This window comes from Lissotriton vulgaris, chromosome 6 (genome assembly GCF_964263255.1).
Source record: "Lissotriton vulgaris chromosome 6, aLisVul1.2, whole genome shotgun sequence".
In the NCBI taxonomy this organism is placed as follows: Eukaryota; Metazoa; Chordata; class Amphibia; order Caudata; family Salamandridae; genus Lissotriton; species Lissotriton vulgaris.
Window position 1 is genome coordinate 202,331,430 of NC_141694.1, and position 18,153 is coordinate 202,349,582.

The 18,153-nt window shown below is 44.5% G+C and overlaps 1 protein-coding gene across 1 annotated transcript in view; it reads right to left on the reverse strand.

Annotated features, from left to right (window-relative positions):
- The window catches only part of LOC147707022 (adhesion G protein-coupled receptor F5-like), a 580,791-nt gene extending 563,538 nt beyond the window's left edge, over positions 1–17,253 (reverse strand). The window contains exon 1 of the mRNA XM_086926246.1: positions 17,138–17,253. The gene's annotated coding sequence lies outside the window, so the exon portion shown is untranslated. The remainder of the gene's footprint in view (positions 1–17,137) is intronic.
- Positions 17,254–18,153: the final 900 nt, after the last annotated feature.

Sequence of the window (18,153 nt, forward strand, 5' to 3'; positions counted from 1 at the left end):
CATGGCATACAATACTGGCACCGCCCTATGCACAACCAACTCTTTCACTCCAGGAGATTCTTCGTGGGAATGCCCTGTTTGCGATTCCTTCTCTATCCCGCCCCCTACTCTCCCGACATGTGTTCATCAGACCAAACACCAGAGTCAGCTCAAAGTATTAGAGCTCAATGTCAGATCTTTGGCAAAACATCATGCCGAAGTTCTTGATCAGTTCTTGATCTTATTTCTGAAGAATGACCTGACATATTGTTCATGTGTGAAACCTGGCTAAATGACGACTTGGTAACGGTTACTAATCTAGTCCTACCTCTTGGTTATTCCATATGTACATTAAATAGGGTCTCTAGGGGAGGTGGGGAGGTGGGATAGCGATCGTGTTTAAATCACACTATTCTTGCCTATTTAACAAAATGCAGGTGGCAGACTGTGAAGCGGCGCATTTTCAGGTTGCCGTGAGTGCACAGTACTCACTTTCAGGCCTCCTAATATATCGTCCGGCAGGTACCGCAACCACGTTTAAGAGAGCGCTCCCCGAAGCCGCCAGTGAGCTTGCAGCAGGCTCTGCCAATATTAGCATCTGTGGGGATCTCAACATCCACTTGGACCACATCTAAGATAACGCAACTTTTATAGCTGACCTTGCTGCTCTTCAGATGGACCAACTGGTCCCTGGACCTACGCACTCAGCAGGACACCTGCTTGATCCACTATTTACTAATCTTCATTCAATTACTGTGGATCAACCCACCCCTATGGGCTGGACGGACCACTACTTCGTCAGATGGTTCGCCCCTCTTATTGAGCCCTCTAATAATGGAACCCCAAGATCGGTCCTCAAACAGCCCTGGCACAAGCTGAAGCTGGATGACTTTCATCAGTTTCTTAACGCTAATCCTCTCGACAATTATCGAGACTACGATCGCTTCTGCGAATGGATCTTGCGAGGTCTTGACGCCCTTATTTCAACAAAATGGGTGAAAGGTCGTATCTCTACCTCCAGTCCTTGGTACAACAATTCTCTAACCATCTTGCGAAAAGCCTCTAAAAAGGCTGAACGCGACTTGAGGAAAGACTATATACCGGAGAAAAAAAGGCACTATTTGGCTAAGATAAAAATGTATCACAAAGCGGTCTGTAAAACTCGCGCATCCTTTTATGCCATGGAGATTAGCTCCAGTCCTAACCCCACTAAATGCATTTTTAAAATTCTTAAAGACCTTAGGACCAGGAAAGCAAGTACCCCAGTGATACCTTCTACGCTCTTATGCAACGAATTAGCAATCTATTTTGTCAATAAAGTGCGTACTATCTACTTATCCTTCCCTGATCCCTCCACACTCCCTACCTACGTTGGACGAGTGGAACCTAGGGTCTCCCTGGCATCTATTCCGCCCCTTTCGGAACCTGAATTTACTCGTCTCAGTGGTAAAATCAAGTCGGGCTCCCCCTTGGATCCCTTACAACCATCTCAATTTAAGGATTCCCTTTCCATCTTTAGAATGCCTCTCTGTAATATAATCAACAGTTCTCTCTTATCTGGGACTGTTCCGACCCCCCTAGAAACATGCTTGGGTGTCCCCTATTCTAAAAAAGCCCAATGCAGATCCCAATAAACCGGAAAATTTCCGGCCAATTTCTCTTTTACCTTGGGTGGCAAAATTCACGGAAGCTCATGTTAACAACGTACTAACCCAGTTTGTGAATAACAACTGTATCCTAGACCCTTCTCAGAATGGGTTCCGAACGGGCCACCACCGAGCAACTACGATATCTCGTGGACGAAGGTCAAAGTGCGGCACTGATCTTGCTAGATCTCAGCGCTGCCTTTGACACGGTGTCCCACGAGATTCTACTCCGGAGACTCGAGGAAGCAGGGATAGAAGGCATAGCCTTAGACTGGCTTCGCTCATTTCTGACTAATAGACCATTCAGAGTGTCAATAACCCCTTATACTTCTCAAACCCTGGGGCACCCATGCCATTGGTCAAGGGGTGCCCCAGGGTTCGGCCTTGAGCCCACTGCTCTTCAATATATACGTCCAACCTCTGGCTGCGGTCGCCAACCCGTGGGACCTTACGATCGTCTCTTATGCTGATGACACGCAGCTAGTGGTCACCTTGGCGGACGGTTCTTCCCCCTCAGCCTCCAAATTCAAAGACGGCATGACGGCAGTGGCCAATTGGATAGCAGCCAATTGTCTACAGCTAAATGCCGGGAAAACTGAGGTTTTGTTGTTGGGTAAGCACGTCAATCTATGGAACGATCAGTGGTGGCCGGCAGCCCTGGGAACAATTCCCTCCCCTAAAAATGCAGTGAAAAACCTGGGCGTCATGATGGACTCTTCCCTTTCCTTTCAGGCCCACACTAAGCAGTTAGCCGCCTCGTGTTTCGGCACCTTGCGAGGCCTAAGACCCATTTTAAAATACTTTGCCCCCCCGGTTCGCCAACTTATCGTACCATCATTTCATGTTTGATTATTCAAATTCCCTTCTCCTGGGGGCGAATAAGGCAGAAATTACAAGAATACAACGCATTCAAAATGCGGCGGCTAGAGCTCTGGTGGGCCTGCCTCGTTTTTGCTCTGCTTCCAGCACTATTCCAAAATTGCATTGGCTCCCCATTGACAGACACATTCATTACAAAACACTTTGTATTTCCTTTAAAATTTTGAAATGCGCTAGCCCGGCCCTACTGAGTAACTTGATCTCACACTATGTTCCTTTGCGCCCTCTTCACTCAGCAGAGCTATTCTTAGCGACGGTGCCCAGAATCAGGCTTTCCAGGACAGGTGGTCGGGCCTTCCGAAACCTTGCTCCTAAGCTGTGGAATTCCCTCCAGGTACATATCCGCGCTATCGACAGCCGCGGTGCGTCCATTGGGGCGTAGGGGCATAGCCCCACCAGCCACATGGACCCGCATCGTGGCTGCCGGCCGCAATTATATCTACATTACATTGCAACAATCAGCCGTCGGAAATTGCGCAGGGGGGATGGCCTGCTGCAGCTTGAGTGACAGTCCACACACTCAGGCTGCAGCAGACTGTAGTGCGCAGTCCCGCTGGGGAACTTACAGTGCGCATGCTTGGGATAGTTGGCAACTATCTCAAGCATGCGCACTGTAAGTTCCCCAGCGGGACCCAGGGGTACTTGTCCGCCTGCCACAGCCCGGGTTTACAAAGGGCGACAGGGCGAGCAGCAAATGTGCCCCCTAACCAATCCTGGCACTGCATGCAGCGCCGGGATTGGCTGGTCCACCACGCAGCATCCATCATTGGATGCCACGCGTGGGGGTGGACTCCTGTGAGGTTAAGGTGCAGCGTGTGCTGGGCCCACCTTGTCAGCGCGGGTGTGTTCATGGAGCCTCGTCATTGTGCAAGACCCCCGGAGACACTGGAAAGTGGATTGGGATGACTGCGGGGGTCACTACCCCGAGTCACGAGTCACTGGGTCTATAAAAACCAAGGGGATCATTGTCTCTGCACGGCGCTGGTCAGAGAGCACAGCAGCAGCTGAGAGGCCACGCCACACACCGTATAGTCACCCTGCTTCCAGCAGGTAAGAGATTCGCCCTGGCCCCTGTCTGAGTGAGAGCAGCGGGGGTAAGAGATTCACCCTCCGAGTGCGAGCCCTGCCAGGCACTGGGTCAGATGGAGCTGGTGTGAGGCGGGGATGCTTGGGGTGCTCTCTCCTGAACGCGTGATAGATGAGCTAGTTACAGCGTGCTCTGGAGACTGTACTTTTTGTTCACGATCTGCTTTAATAGTATAGCCTCAGATATGCTCAACAGATAATTCAAATAATACAGGTGTGATAGCTGCAGGCGGCCTGCTCTGAAAAACCGTCTGCTTCCTCCTCCTAAATCAGAGAGATTTAGCAGGCCGTCTATAACTCTGTCCCTTCTTGTCTTTCAGCCATGGGTCCCTTGAGAGCTGCCCTCCGGTTGCTGCTGGCACTGGGCTTCTTGCAAACAGCAGCACCTTCTTTCTACGGTAAGGCCTTGTCCCTCTTCCCTGCGAGCATCAGAGCCCCCTTTCACCCCCCCCCCCACTTGAGCGCTCATTCCTAAATCATGATTTAAAACTGTGCAGAATGAAAGTGACATTCAGGCCCCAGGAGAGGGGAAATCAGGATCGGATAATAACCTGACTAGTGATTTTTGGTTTCACTGTTTTACAAATAAGTGTAACTGTAATGTGTTTTTTAGAATTTAGAACTATTCCTGTCAATTTTGTATTTTTAGTTAAATGGATTGTAGAGTTTGAGTGATTTCAAAAGAAAGGTGGAGTCGGCCCTTTCATGTTTTTACTCTATAGCCTCAGGTTGTGCCCCGTGTTAGTGCTCCGGTTTTGGAGAGTGCCCTGTGTGTGTGTGTGTGTGTGTGGGAGGGAGGGGGGAGTTCGGGGGTGTCAGGGGGTGAGACTGCTGCCGAGGACACTCTGGGCTTTAGACTGCTGGACGCGGGTGAGATCTGTGCGGATTGAGAGCTCCTGAGCAGAAGGGTCAGAGTGTGAGGGTAGAGGCCAGAGGCAGCCGTGACTTCGGGCAGGAGGGGCTCAATGACTGTCAGTTACGATGAATGTTATAATGAATGTTACAGCGAGTGGAGCTAATGTCTCCTCGAGGCCGGCAGTGGCACAGTGAGGCATGTCGCTCTGGTGGTGGGTGACGCATGGGTATTAACCCTTTCCATGCGGCCACGATTCCCCTGGTGTGCTGTAAACAGCACGAACAGGGGCGGGCCGTGACGAACCCCAGCCGTCATCAGCACACGAGCACCGTAGTGCATGACGGCTGGGGTTCGTCATCCGCATGGAAGGGGTTAAAGGGATTGTTAGTGCAGAGGCGGATGGTGTCTGGGTGAGGTGTGACTGCTATGAGCGTGTGAGATATGCCTGCTGTTAGAGGGTGAGATATGCCTGCTATGAGTGGGTGAGCTGTGCCTGCATTGAGTGATTGAAATGTGCCTGCCATAAGTGAGTGAGGTGTCTCTTATTAATGGGTGACGTATGGCTGCTATAGTGAGTGAGATGTGTCTGCTATACTATGGGTGGGTGAGATGTGACTGCTATGAGTGGTTGAGATGTGACAGCAATGAATGTGTGAGGTTTCTGTTATGAATGGGTGGCATATGGCTTCTGTGAGTGGGTGAAATGTGTATTCAGTGCTGTGGGTGGGTGAGAAATGCCTGCCATGAGTGAGTGAGGTGTCTGTTATGAATGGGTGGCATAAGGCTGCTGTGAGTGGGTGAAATGTGTCTGCTATGCTATGGGTGGGTCAGATGTGCCTGCTACGAGTGGTTGAGATGTGACAGCGATGAATGCGTGAGGTGTCTGTTATGAATGGGTGGCATATGGCTGCTGTGAGTGGGTGAAATATGTATTCAGTGCTGTGGGTGGGTGAGAAATGCCTGCCATGGGTGAGTGAGGTATCTGTTATGAATGGGCGGCATAAGGCTGCTGTGAGTGGGTGAAATGTGTCTGCTAGGATGTGGGTGGGTCAGATGTGCCTGCTACGAGTGGTTGAGATGTGACTCCGATGAATGCATGAGGTGTCTGTTATGAATGGTTGACATATGGCTGCTATGAGTGGGTTAGATGTGCCTACTATGAGTGGGTGAGATGTGACAGCGATGAATGCATGAGGTGTCTGTTATGAACGGGTGACATATGGCTGCTATGAGTGGGTGAAATGTGTATTCAATGCTGTGGGTGGGTGAGATATGGCTGCTATGAGTGGGTGGCATATGCCTGCTATGAGTGGGTGAGATATGCCTGCTCTCATTGTTTGAGCCGTTCAATACTAAAGAGCTTGTGCAGAGGCAGGCGTCACAGCCTCTTACACATAGCAGTGCCCATTCAAAGGTACTGCGCAAGTTAAGGCACAGTCGACTGTATTGCACACATTTTGTGCAGTGAATGAGGTATTGCGCAGTCAGAGGTATTGAACAGCAATGCCAACTTGTAGGCAGTGTACACCATGACTTGTTGCACACTGCAGAGAACAGATCCATTAAGTGAGGAAGAGAAAGCTATCATGTTATCTTATCTCCCCGGGCCTCAAGTGGTACTTAGAGGTAGCTTTAGCTGCATGGTAAGAGATATTGTCAGACACAACACACAATACAGAACACAACATAAAACATACATAGACAGGTAGGGGTATTTGAACAGCCAATTTCATTCTTTGGCTGATGTGGTTGAGTGAACTTTTGGCATTGGCTACCAGGATTTTCCATCAGTGTTGACATCTGTCAATGGCACTTCACAGATGTAGGCATCCTTCAAGGTAGAAACTCACACACAATCATTGGCTCCTGCACTCTATCTGCTCAGTCTCACCCGCTGCTTATCCATTCTTCCCAGGTGCTTCTATCTCGCTCACCATTTTTAAGTCGAGCTTCGATCAACCGGTTATATCTCTTCTGTGGGGTTTGGCACACCCCCCCTACAGCCATTGGTTACGATCTGTGGCATTCAGAAATGCTTAATTGTTACTGTTGCATTTGTGTAAATGCCCCTCCTTTGCTGCTTAATTCCGCCCAGGCAATTTCACTCAGAGAACGTTTAGTTTGGCCATCATACTGTACAGCATGTGATGGCCCCTCCTCCTTGTTTTTTGTTTTCATTTACCAGCTAGTTTCATTTTGGTAGTGTCTCCAGGTTTCTCTTAACATCGGTGTGCTTCATTTAGTGTCCTCGTGGACACTATTTGACTAGTTCATTCATCCTCTTTTGTATGGTTTAAGGGAGGGGTAGTTCCACTTGTTTTGTTCTGCTTTAGAATATGCTGTAGAACCTTGCATGGTCATTCTGTGGTTATACTGAATAAGCAGCTACCTATGTTATGCCATCTATTAATGTAATAACTGCACTTTCACAATTGCTTTATTAACCTTCCTGCTTTCTCAAATTTGCTTGAAAATGCATGATTTTTCTTCTTTTTTTTTCAAAATTTTCTTGGGGGGGGTAATCCCCCCAATCCCCTCTTTTGGGGTTCGGGCTCGCTCGCTGCGCTCGCTTGCTATGGTGCTGTATGCAAATCACTTTGCGCCCCACCACTTTCAAATGTCACCCACCGCCCCTGGCTATCGACTGTCTGTCGTCCTTCAGAAAGGCTCTCAAGACCTTCTTGTTCCCTTCATCTTAGTCTTTACCTATCAATTCATTTTAGGCTTGTCTACATTGTTATCATTTCCTCATGTGGTAGCGCCAGGACGTCCCTTTGCTGGGGCAGCTGTGCGCTTTACAAAACGAATAACATAACATAACATAACATAGCATGAGCCAGGATTTCTAGGTCATGAGCCGCCAGTATTTTATTCAATGCCTCCCCATAGGGATTATGTGGGAAATGCAGGTCTTCCTCTAAATTATTTTTGACCCCACATACCCCCAAGGTAGACAGAGGACAGATGGAGGTATTAAAATCACCTACCCAAATAAAATCAAAAACAAGGTTACAATCATTAATGTATCTCACCGCCAGAATGCATGAGGTAGAACTCTTTGTGAGGTGCTCAACAACATTCTGGTCAATGTGAACGTTCATGTGTACCTACATCAAATACGGCAACAAAGGAATGATCTACCCTTCCCTCAGTGCCTAACTTATGCAAGAAAACAGAGTGGCCACTCTGCTGATATTCACGCAGGCTAGACACAATTTTTGCCTCCAGGATTGCCACATACCTACACTTCAAGATACTACATTATTAGGCTTGGAGCCAGATTATGTACATTTGCACCTGTGCAGTGCAGTTTCAAACCACAATCTGCACTGATTCAATAGTGCAAAACAACATGTGGACTGAGTGTCGGGTGTACAATTACATTTACTTCAATTGAACCATGCATAAGCTGTGTTTTTGCACTGGTTTATCAATGCAACTGGTATTTTGCTGTGCTGTGCTAATTTGTGGAATTTGGCACCGGGGCTATTATTTGACAAATGAATGCATTCTGGGAGCTGTAGTCTTGGTTTACTTCAATTGACACAATAAGAATGTCCTGCAAAAGTGAAACTCAGCACTGAAACAGTGGTGTTCCGTCTACACGAAAAACATTTGGCAATGTATAAAGATCCCTTGAAAAACAATCCTGAGAGTGAGTCATTCCATACCCTAGTTTAGATGATGACCTGATGACCTGAAGAAAGGCTACAAACTTTAATGGGCAACCTTCTGAACAGGAGCACCAAGGGCCTAGTCCGAGCCCCAAAGGCCCCATGAATCACCCAAAATACTGGTCGCAAAGGGGCAGATTCGCAGAATCTGTCCGTTTGCGACCAGTATTTTTGCATTTGGGATGCATCATCCCAAATGCAAAATGCGCAATTTAAGTAATCGTTAAATTTGCGATTACTTAAATTGCGATCGCATTATGGGAATCACAAATGGCAATTCCCTAAATGCAATGCATTATCCCAAAACAAAAAAATTGCGATTTCGCAAATAAGAATCACAAATTAGCATCAATTCCAAGTTGATGGTAATTTGCTAAAACTTTGAAAATGCACAAAAGTGTAATTTTCAAAGTTCCATGTTGCACACATACATGCCCTTGGGGCAAGTATGTGCGCAACATGTGGTCTCACGGCAATTTCAGGGATGAATCAAGGTGTCCTTTTTGCACCTATTTGGTACTCTCAAATTGTGCATGTAATTCCCATTTATTCCTATGGGCCTCTAGGCCCATAGAAATTAATGGGAAGCAATTCCTTAATTGCTTTTCGTAATTTGCGAGACGTAATTATGGAACTTGTAGGAATCACACATTTTTTTGCGATTTCCACATGCATAAGCAATTGCGATTCCTTAATTGAGATTTCTTAAAAATCGCAATTTAGGAATCACAATTGTTCACTTTGATGCATGTGGCCCCATATGTTTAAATATCTTACTCTCTGGTCGCCAATTCTAACTAGGGTCCTCCACGCAACAAGTGACGTGGGCCTCATCGACTCATGGTCCCAATCCATCCTCGTGCCCATTTTTAAAAAAAGGAGACCGTCAATCACCATCCTGCTACCGGCCTATCTCCCTGATGGACTCGCTGGGGAAAGTGGCCAGCCGCGTTATCCTAGAGCGACTCCAGCAGTGGGCTTCAAATAATAAAGTTCTGTCTGACCTGCAGTTTGGGTTTCGCGACGGTTTGGGAACAATAGAGCAAGCCCTTAATTTATCGCTACTAATTGGTAAATACGTCAAGGCAAAGGGAGGGCCCTCTATATGGCATACGTTGACATTTCAGCACCATTTGACTGCTTTATTCACAACAAGCTGTGGACCATCCTAGCTGACATGGGAATAGAGGCGTCTCTTTTAACATTTTTAAGAGAGTTATATTCAGATGCCACAGCTAGAGTTAGATATGGCGTGGGGTACGAGCTGGTATCAAGCAGGGGGAATAGGGGTGGACGATTTTTAATGGGGTCCAATGTACTCGTCCTAGGAAGCAGCAAGCAATGAGTGTTGTACAGAGTTCCCCAAGCCCCCCACGAGCTAACAAAGGCGTTCAGAGTAGAGCGTGGGGTAAGGCAGGGCTGTGTCCTAGCCCCGTGTTTATTTAATCTTTATACCAATGGTCTAGAAAAAGCCATGGTTACGGGTTGCAAGGACCTCCCCATTATAAACTAGCGCCCAATACCGATTCTACTTTACGCGGATGACGCTGTAATTTTAGCTCGCACCCCAATGGAGTTGCAGCGTGCCCTTGTAAAGTACCACGCTTTCATGGCCAATCTTGACATAAAGATAAACATTAAAAAGACGTTTGTCATGTCTGCAGGTTCGAGGACGAAGAACACCAAGCCCATGTATATTGATAACCAAAAATTGGAGACCACAACCACGTACCCATACTTGGGCGTAGTATTTGATTACAAATGCTCTTGGAAGTCTGCCATTGAATCAAGGAAACTCACTTTTAAGAGGACAACAGCTGCCTTGGTTAACTTTCCAAATAAATTAGGCAGGCGCCCCACGGTAGAACTCCTCGAAATCTATAGGGCAAAATGTATCTCAAGTGCAATATATGGGACTGGCGTTTGGGGTTTTTCCAAAGTTGAGGAGGTACAAAGGGTGGAAAATAGTTTTTCAAGATTTCTTTTGGCCGTCCCGCAGGGTACTTCGACCTACACATGCCACTTGGAATTGGGATTGACTTACATAACAGACCTGATAAGGATTCAACCCCTCCTTTTTTGGCAGCGCATATGGTCATCCACCGAAACCTCTCTTTGCAGGGAATTCATTGAGGACTGTATTTTCCTTGATAAGGCACACAAAATCACCTGGATAGCGTATGTCAGGCAATTCTTCAGCAACCTCGGTATGCTACAGTATTATACCTCTCCTTTAACAATTGCAGTAATTCCGAGGAAGCGGTTTAAAAAAGCTTGCTTGGCCCATCTTGAATCTTTACGACTGTCTAGTGAGGTTTCAAAAGCAACCGTCCAACACTCACTACAAATCCAAACATCAATAACGGTCCAGCCCTACTTAACATTTGAACTTTCGGGTTACGAAAGACTCTTGTAACCAGGCTAAGATTAAACATCTTTCACTATCTGGTTACCTTCCCTAAGATCAACACCTGGGAAAAAGTCCTTCAACCTTGTCCTTGTGATGACAGTTCCCCCCAAACTACGATCCACACAATATTGTTCTGCAAATTCTATCAGAACTTGAGGAAGCAGTGGCTTACTCCCATTTTAAAAATCATGGGCCTAAGCTGGTGTCGCCCGGCATTCCTTGCCCTTCAATTTCTAGATGCTGAACCTTTTGCCAAATCGATAGTAAACTTTTTGAAACTGGCTGTTAAGCATAGGCAGAATCTAGAGTAATAATGGTCCCTATCTTTGTTCAAAACAAGGTCGCTCTGTTTTGCCATTGCCCATAATTTGCTGCACCTTCGTATCTATTTTGTTATCCCGAAGTTTTTAACCTGTAAGCTTCTAAGTTGATTGTATTGTCTCATTCCCTGTATGTGTATAGCTTTTTATACTCCAATTGTCGTAGCTCTCATATCAGGAGTAAAAAGTGCTTTCCTTTGGGAGGAATGGAACTTTGAGAAAACTTAACAGTTATTAACTTAAAAAAACTGTCATTGTTATGACATTTTATTGTACTTGGATATTATTTTTTTTAACTGCACTCTTTTTTATTCAGATGTAAATATATTGTGCTTTTATGGATGTTTTCTCTACAACCGAATAAAGCTTTGTTTGATTTGATTTAAAATATCTTACTCAGGTAGAATTGTCAATTGACCCCTTGAAATGTGGGTGGATTTCAAACAGCTCTGCATTTTAAATCAAAAGTACAAATCACACGGGGGTCTGGATGACTACCATCATGCTGTAGGGTTGCAAATGAAAGTCACCCTTATGTCATGAATCCAGGTAGCAGCTATGCACTCTATAGACACAGTGTCAGTCCATATGATGGTGCACTAGGTATAGAAACAGAGTCACAACAATCAGCAATTTGGCCCTTCACATTCCAGGGGCCCAATGCCACTGCTTCAGCTGCCCTAATGATAACTACTTCCTGCACTTTGAGTCTTTTTGTGAAAACATCACTTTTCATTAAACACAGCAACTCAAACAAATAGATGGGCCTCACACTTGTAAAAATGACTGCCTACCTTCCTCAGATGGGCCAAACTTTCATACATGATGGTTCATTCTATGTTTAATTTCGAAACCATTGCAATAAGAGTTTTCTATTAAAATAAAATATAATAGAAGAGTATGATTGCTTTCTAGCTGAGAGGTGCACAGACGTAAGCAACATTCAACAAACATGCAAGCGCCCATACATGTCAAAATCCTTTAAGTTTTCCTGCATATCACAGGATAATATGATACTTTTTGGTGCAAAGAAAATATACTATTGATCTTGAATTACTGTAACTTTAAGACATAGTTTAAAGACACAAGGGTGGCTAAAAAAATATAAAATGGATAAAGAATGAAAATAATGTAGCATTGGTAAAGAATACTATTGTTCCCTCTAGCCCAGACACTTAAGTGCACTTCTTTGTAGGTGGATGTGCATGTTATTAGGTACAATGCTGTCAGTCACAATATATGAGAGCCAATGGCTATAGTGAGGTGATCCATTGGCCTATTGTAGGTTTCACCTGCACAGCCCTTGCGCTGTACTTGTGAAACCTTTTTTTAAATTTATAAATGTAAAAGGAGCTTCCATCCAGCACCCTCTCTTTCCTGGCTTTTCATTGGTTCCTGTACGTGCCACTAACTTTTCCTCCATTTCCAATGCTTGTTCCTCCTCTGCTTCTCTTATCAGATTCCCGTTGCTGAAATACTGTTAACATCCGCTTTGGTGGAACAATTTTTTCATAAAGTTTTACCTCTTTCTGCTTTTTTCACCTTTCAGCAGATTTATATAGCACAATTTATCACTTGGAGACATTAAGGGGCCGATTACAATGCGGCCTGGAAAGGTCGGAGCCTTCAGGGCCACATCGTAATCGGCTCCTCGGTTTACTTTCTGACTGCTGCATTATAAGGCTGGTGGTCGGCAACTAAACCGGCCAGTTGGAACCAGCTCATAATCCCAAAGGGTGGGCCTTTCCGCCCTTGGGATTACGATACACGTTTCCCGGCATGGTATCCATGCCGGCCTGTCCGACATCGAAACAATGTCAGAAAGTGTGTTTGGGGGCCCCCAGGAGGGTCACCTTGTGTGTGCTGCCTCGGGATGATTTTTCATCTCCCATTTCCCTATGGGAGTATGTATTCTGGCCAAAATGCATGCTCCCATATGGAAATGTAGGAACACGACTAAACTGCGTTCGGTCACATCCTAATTTGGAGGACGGGTACCGTCTGCCAACAAGAGGTGAGTCAGTCCCAGGACCGAGACGGTGTTGGGAGGATTTAAGTCCGCCTGACATCGCAATTCGGCCCTTAGTGATTTGCACAGAATCACACAGTGTTGCACCGCCGAGACGCAAACCGGGATCTACAACACTCCAGTCAGTAGCACTGGCCACTACACACATCCTCTCCACTCCCATGGTGCTTGTTTCTTTTTTCTTTCTCTTCTTAATCCACCTCTCTCTCTCGTTCCTATGTCATCTATATACCCTGCTAGCTGGCCCTTTATCTGTCACATGTTGCCCTGTCACCCCTCGCCGTGCCTCTCCTCCCTCCTGCGTTCTGTCCCTCACAGTCCGTGACACTGTGAGGCATGCCTAAGTCACTCTCGGACTTCACAGTGCCTGTAATGTTCCTTTGATTGGAAGGAGGATTGTTGGGGGCAGAAGGGGGGGGAGTGAGGGGGGGCTGTAGATTACAGAGAGGCGCTCACACTGCTGTCTAGTGAAAGAGAAGGCTTACACGCCATGTACAATCTTCCATTCAGCTCTGAGGGACCTTTATAATCCTTCATTTCCCACATGTGGCTATGCACACATACTCATTGTACATTACGTCTCTTCGAGGGGTTGCTAAGGGAAGAGGCTTGCTTTAGGGGTAGGCAAGTGGCGGGACTGGGAGTTGTGGGGTTTACTCCTGCCTATCGTGGTTCAACAACAATCTTTTCATTTTTGGCTGATCGCCTAATTTGCCAGTGCATGTAAAAGTGAACATAAAATGTATGTTTGTAAAGTGCACGTTCACCTCTGGGGCTACTTGACGCTGAATAGCAGAGGTTTATTGTTACCTACCGCAGTGTAACTCATTTTATGTTTCATGTAAATATGTAATATAAAAGCACTAGTAGTTTTTTACTGTCTCGATCACACGTACATTCCTCCGTTTTCTCTGATCTAGTGTCAGTTCAATTCACAGCACCGCGCTGTGCCTTTTATACAAGAAAATGTCTGTAAAACTCCCTGTTTATCACTGCAAGAAGATCTACGTTATGCCAGTCAGTTATGTGCTGCAGAGGTCGTCTTCTGAGGGACTACTTCGAGTGTCTGATCCTGGTTAACTCATTGTGCTTAATTCATCAAAGTGAAGAGTTGTTAGAAGTAGTCCAAAATCAGTGCATATTATTGTGTGAAATGGGGCAGAGTTTAATCTTATTTCAAACATAAATTATTCATCTCAGGATGCACTCACACTCCCTAATTTGTCATGAATTCAGCACCGGCAAGTGAAATGTGTCAATTTGTGTGCATGAAATCAAGATCTGAACTTTTTGAATTAAATAGTGGATAATTTGAGGTTAAAACCCATGCCCTTGAGTGCTCCCTCTTTGGCGCACCCTGAAAACGCCCAATAGTAAATCTACACACATGTTGGTTCCATGAGGACAGCACTTCCAAAACTTAAAGACCCCACTCAATGTGACATTAGTTTTATGCACCACATGAACATGACTGTTATTATAACTTTCATATTTTTTATGTATTTAACGAGATTTCGTTTATATTTAGCCAAAAAACAGAAAATTGGTGTTAATGAGGAAGACCACATTCCCTTTAGATTGCCCCAAGAGCATGAAGATGGGTTGTCTTTCATTCTGAAACCTCTCAGGTGTATGCATGACCTTAACATACGCAAACTTGCCTGACCATAACATGTTCTTTCATATGACTGACCTTAAGAAGTCCTCAGACATGACTGACCATAACATCCTCAGAAGCATATCAACATAATATGTATATAGACGAAGCCTAATGCATTTTCCAATGCTTGTTGAATAGTGTTGTGGCCAGAAGCAGCACCTGAGCTGCGGGGAGACAGACAAATGGATAAACAGGCCATGATTTTTTCATTGTATGATTTTTTTATGTTACATGAGGCTGGTGTGACAGTCAACAAAAATTTGTCTTGTACAGGCGCTAAAAGAAAATGTAAGATAGTTATTTACAGGCAGCACCGGAAGTAAAATTACCAAGAATATCGTAAATCACATGGGTAAAAATAAAAAAGTTGACCGCCAATCACAATAACAATTTTGCGCTATTGTGCTGTCTCATCAAAAAAAATGTGCCGACAAACAAGCATGATTACAAACAAATAAATCACCTAAGGTGGAAAAAAATCTGCCTGGCCAGTCCTACTTGTTGCTTAAGCCAATATGACCCATATGACAATTCACACTGACCACTTAAAAATGGTTTGTACTGCTTGAATGAAAATGACAGCTAATACTTATAGCCACCATTAGATCCCAATAACTAGTTAAGAGACACAACGTATATCAGCACCCGTGGTATGTTTTCCATTGAAACTTAAGGGATATGAATAAACCCAACCAATCAACAACTGGGTCCCATGGAAGCAACTCACATCAGGAAAACACTGTATAGCACAATGAAGCTTCCATCGGAGCTAAAATAAAATTAAAACAATTGTATTCTGTATTACAAACTATTAGTCATTTATGTAACTTAGACCAGTCTTTGCTAGTTTGAATAGCGCAACAACACTGGATACATCAAATATCAAGGCGCCTTACTGACAACAAAAATAAGTTAACGCACATACATATTGAACATTATTTAACAGCCATAAAATACACAGTATACACAACTCCCAAGATATCTGACCAAATGGACTCAGACATTTTAAAAGCAATTCAAATAGGAAAATAGTTATCCTTAATTAAATAATGATAATAAAGTGCATGAGTAGTGCAGTGCTTGCCATGGATAATTATCATCGGGATACAACAACCATTGCAGGTAGTACAACCTGCCCCACTAAAAACACCCAGGAAGACGGTTTTGAACTGCCAGCTAAGTGGGCTTCGCTGCAACAAAAGACGCAAATTTGCTCTCCTAAAAGTCTCCTAAAAGTCGGAGCTGAATGAATCCAAGGTGCAGCTGATTCCATAGCATCTGACCAGTCATTCTTTGGTCCAGGTGCGCATAGTCCTATTAAAGACACAACAGTTTATGGACAGAAGTTTAATATATATTAATATATGTTGACAAATCTGTCTATCTATCTATCTATCTATCTATCTATCTATCTATCTATCTATCTATCTATCTATCTATCTTTATATATATATATATATGCATTTGTCAACATTTTATTAGGCCTGAATAATGCAATACCAAATGCAATACCAAACATCACGCCAAAGTCTCCATTACTTAAAGTCAGGCAGTGTACTTGCCAACCTGGCACATACCTGAATTACAAAAGAACCCCACCTAAGCTCATTCAATAGTGCAAACATTACAATGCACAAATAACAAACTATGCAAACAACACCAGTATACTGCTGATGATCCAACTCAAGCAATAAAAAAAAAAAAAAAAAAAATAAAAAAAAAATATATATATATATATATATATATATATATATATATATATATATATATATATATATATATATATATGTATATGTATGTATATATATATATATATATATATATATATATATATATATATATATATATATATATATCGGGTCGGTGCAGCAATCATCGAGACCAGTGCGTCAAGGTATTGCAACCTTGACAGCTCTGCGAGGGCAAACTCAAGTACTTCTGCGCTATATAAAATCTCTGTGGTAAAACGTAAATGTGTTCTAATGTAAACAGAGTGGACCCAAATTACAAAAGGAATTTACAATCAACACCTGTAGAAGACTTCCGGCACATGGGTGCAGATTTACTCCTTTTCCATATTAACAAATTTTGCTGACGGTAGCATTAAAAATGCCAGGGGTCATTTTTTTCTTCAGAGGGAAAACATTTTTCCGGTGGAGAACACCTTCCTCAAACCCCCACATCTGCCAGGTTTGGTGGTGTTGAGTTCCCTTTTGCATCCTAGAAAGAGCGTCAGAATAATCCTTAGTTGGAGTAAGTATTTAACTACTTCCAAGGTGAGACATGCTTGGTTGATAAGTTTGTGGATGCTGAGAAACTCGCACATTTGTAGGTGCTCACAGAGTTATAAGGCGACCCACACCTTCGGCTTCCCACGGCGTGTGTGTGGTTTACTACTGCACACGTTTAAACACCGGAGCGTACATTTTTGTATTAGTAAAACTATTTACGTTTGCCAGGCACCTTCTTGAGGATAACAGAAAGCAGTAAATGTAGCGATTTTCAGCAGTAAGCGTGAATAAGTTTGTAAATTCACCAGTATGATTTAGGTGCCACCATACAATCACAGCGGAATCATTTAAAGAAACACAAACTCACCTGCTTAGAATCCTGAGGAAACAGGGGCGTGGGTCCTTAAGAGCATTGCCGTTTTAAGGGACCCTCTCCACACCTGTTCAGCTCACACCGATGGAATACTCTCCTCTCATTCGCTCAGCACCCCTGCCTTCTGTATGTGTGGTACAGGCTCTTAAGTCCTTTTGCCTCCCAAGCCTTGTCATTTCGTTAAAAACACACTGTCTCGCAATAATCTTTTTTCGAGATGGTATTTCCTCATTCCGGGAAAAACATCACTTGCTGGCTCTGCCGCTGCAGGCCTGAGCTTAGTGTCAGGCTGGGTGCTTTCAAGGACCGTGCCAGGTGGCCCAACCCGTTCCGTGAGTGTCTTCCGGCTCTTTCTTTTCTGAGAGGCAAAGGGATTTACAAGAGACAACTAGAAAATTGGGTTCCGAGGATTTACGCAAGGGGAGTTTCCCAGCGTTAATTTTTAAGAGTGATGAACTGAAAAGAGCACCAAAATATTGCATAATATTAGTTGTTTTCCTTGCAGGTGCAGTTGTATTCCTCAGAGGGATTGCCTCTGGGTACCTAGTGGCATGAGTCACCAGAGCCAGGATATACCTGGTGCCTGAAGCAGTCTGGATATCCACAGGCCCAACAATGTCAATGCCCACCCACTCAAAGGGTGTGCCAACGACAGGCAAAGGATCAAGGGGGGATTTAAGCATCTTCCCTGTCTTCCCACTGTCCTGGCAGGTCACACAAGTCCTACAGAACACCTCTGAGGAATGCTCGATCCTAGGCAACTAAAAGTGGGAGACAAGCCTTGCAAAGGTCTTGTCTTGGCCCATGTGATCTGCCAGTGGAATTTAGTGAGCCAGGTCCAGTAGGAAGGCCCTGTAGCATTGGGGGACCACCAGGGCCTTTGATGTCCATACACAGGAGCGTTTACACTCAGTGAAAAGGATGTTGTCCTCCAAATAAATCTTATGATTCCCAGAGACATAACCTGCTGTTTGGACTTCGGCTTCATGCCTTTGTCCCAGAAGGGTTGC